Here is a 3,359-nt window from a genome sequence, read left to right on the forward strand (position 1 = left end):
AATAATATACTCACCGAGTATGATTTTGGTTCACTGAGGTGCATGGTGAAAAAAGAAAAAAAAAATCACATTTACAGTATATCTGCATTTATCATGGCAACTGTTCAGTTAAAGGGGTCATATGATTCTATTTTCAAAGATCACTATTTTGTGTATTGGGTGTAATAAAATATGTTAGCATGCTTTAATGTTTCTTTGCGTATAAGTTTGGTTGGCATTATGCAAATATTTCCAAATAGTGAAGTAGATATGTGAGGGAGAATTCAATCAGGGGGTTTTTGGCAGGTTTCATTCAGCCTTCTCTTTTAGATAGAAAAAAATCCTTTTGTGGGACACTGAGCTTTATAAGTTTGCAGATCTTATACATGCCCAAATGGCTACATAACACACTAAAGAAAAAGGAAAGCATGAAAACGCATCACATGACCCCTTTAAAGGAATCTTGAAGTAGCATCTGAATTTTTATTATGACACTCTGTCTACTGAATATTATTATTTTGCTGTGTAACACACTGTTTAAATGAATTTAGACATTTGTGGTTCAAATATTATGTACCTCTTTGGTGATGGCATTTGAGGTTTGGATAAAGGCTTGTTTCCTGACACTGTACAAATGTTGTTTGGCCTGTAAAGAGAGAAGGTTCATGGGTGTGTAGAAGCAAGAATGAGTGAGGCTGTGAATTTCACTTTAGTATGCAAAAACAACTGTAAAACATTTGTCAAATGTGTCAGCACTGTGGTGATATCAAAATGATGGCCTGACACAATCAATAACTGAATCAATGTTCACCTGTACATTTTAATATTAATGTTATTTATCAGTCATAAGTGTTTTTTGTTAGAAATATGTAATGGAATTCTAATGTATTCTTATTTTTAAAGAATAAAATGCTGACTTGTATTCTGCTCTCAGATTTGCATTGATTCTGTGTGATTGGTACCTGTAAAAAAAAAACAAAAAAACAAAAACAGAACAACATTAAAACTATCAAACTGGAAGATTTTATTATTTAATGATTAAACATGAAATGAACCCAAAAAGGTAAATATTACATTTTGTATCATTATGTCACATACCTATGTTCAGATTGTGTTTGTGGCCCCTGTATATCATAATGTTATATACATATGGGACATTACATACATACACCTTCCCATTCTGTTTGGCACCATTGATGTTATGGTCTTTGGTTTTTGACCAGAACTGTCTCAAGATCGTCTGACCCAAATTTGGGGATGATCTGATAAATGCTCAATACAGGATGTGTTGAAAAATAAAGCAATAAGCCCCAAGAAGCCATGGTTTACAGTGAATTTATAACAGCTAAGGGGTGTCGGGCTTCGCGTCGTGCCTAACAACGCCCCTTAGCTGTTATAAATTCACTGTAAACCACGGCTTCACAGGGCTTATTGCTTTTATAAAACGGTTATTCCATATACATAGTAAGGTTTCACAGAATAAAACAGAGCACATAAAGTGTAATGATATAAATAAAAACATTATTCTTCCACCCAACAATGTAGTTCCTCAAGTGGTTGCCGAGCAACACACAGAAGTAAACAAAGGTGTATGTTTGTAGTGTAATTTACAACAGCTTCGAACGCGGCTCAACCAATAAGAATCAAGGACCGAAACTATCCGTTTTATAAATTATTATTATATATTTTTAAACAAAATTAAAGTTACAAGCAAAGGTCAGTGCAAGTTTGACCTCCTGGTGGCACTATAGAGATTTAAATTTAAATGCAGACATTCTAAAGCATAAGTATAAGCCAAAAACCATACAAACCTGTGTTGCCTTTTATATATGAAGACTCCAGTAAGTACACAAATAAGGATGAAGACAAGTGAAGATACAATGGCATAAGGCCCAAATCCAACGCCTTGAACTCCTATAATGATATAATTTTAAAAGGATTATAAATAATAACTCTCACACATAATGAAGTACAGTTTCTATTTGACCACTCCTATTAAAAAATGGACCAAAGAGTCTAATATATAGAAGCCGAACTCATTAACATGCATTCCTGCAAAAATCCTCCAAAACATATTGGATGTAACTCTATCAGTCTGTACTTACTTCTAATACTGAGGAAGGCAGTATTTTCCTGTGTTTTACCACCCCAAAATTTGGCGGTGCAGACAATTTCATCTTTCTCTTCATATCCAGTAGGAATAAAGGTCACAGCGGACACTGTTTCCCAGACGCCTCCACCCATGTGACTGTGGCTGATAGTTTCTCGGGCTGTTGGGACGCTCCAGGTGATTTGGGGAGGGTGAGAGGAGCATGTGTGGTTGACTGAGCATTTGACGGCGACTCGTGTCCCGGGCTCGATGTCTTCAGGGAGGGATGACATCACAGGTTTGTCGGGTGCTTTTTAACACAAAGACATTAGGTGGTGCACGAAATACACTTGTTCATAAATGCAATTTTTCAAAAGTTTGTGAACAAAAGTGAATGGTTATATATTCCTCACCCCGCATTATAATGAACACACAGCTGTTGTTGAAGCTGTATCTCTCATTTTCTCTTTCTGCTCGGAAACAGAACGGCCCGTTGTCATGAGTTTGCACATTATCCATCTCCACAGAACAGTCTTGCTCATCCGGGTTTCCGATGAGTCTTGTGCGGCCTTTGAAGTTGTCCAAGACATCGTCTGGGTCGGTGTGGAACATGTAGCCACCTTTTATGGTGACCCAAAGAACCCGAAGACGAGTGACATATTCCTCCTCCATCTTGAAACTGCACGGTATTACCACACACGAACGAGGCAACGCGGTGATCTTGGGTATCACGTCTGCCACGTGTTGGAAATTAGCTAAAATGATATATAATGGATTAATCAATATTATTTCAGAACTCAAGGTATTGTTGCTCATTATCAAAAGGCCTATGAGTGCAGGACAGTAATATAAATATGAGAGTATGGTGTCAAGGGGAAAAAACCCACATACTTTCATTTAGGATCTGGACTGGTTTCTGGTACTCTGTGAGAAAATCAGTAGAAAACAATAAGTAACAGTAAGCTTTGTGAGGCTGTTTTTGTTTTGTGTAAGTGAACTGTCACATTTGAGCCTTATACTGTACACAATTATGTGAATGCAGTAACAAACCTCACACAAATGGGAAATCACAAAATCTCAAAAATCAGTTATTGAGCAAGTACATAAGAAAACAGTATTTAAAACTGTCACCCTACCCTACCACAATTCACAAAAGTAATCTAATAATACAAAAAAAAAATTATAATTTGAGGTGTTGGGTTCTATTTCAAAGGAAATGAATAAGATAATTCATCTTTGCATGGTTACATCATATATATATATATATATATATATATATATATATAAAGAA

The 3,359-nt window shown here is 36.0% G+C and overlaps 1 pseudogene; it reads right to left on the reverse strand.

Moving 5' to 3' along the window:
- Positions 1-859: 859 nt before the first annotated feature.
- Positions 860-3,359, reverse strand: part of LOC107686524 (uncharacterized) — a 12,179-nt pseudogene continuing 9,679 nt past the window's right edge.

This window comes from Sinocyclocheilus anshuiensis, unplaced genomic scaffold, assembly GCF_001515605.1.
Source record: "Sinocyclocheilus anshuiensis isolate Anshui unplaced genomic scaffold, SAMN03320099.WGS_v1.1 scaffold1146, whole genome shotgun sequence".
Taxonomy (NCBI): domain Eukaryota; kingdom Metazoa; phylum Chordata; class Actinopteri; order Cypriniformes; family Cyprinidae; genus Sinocyclocheilus; species Sinocyclocheilus anshuiensis.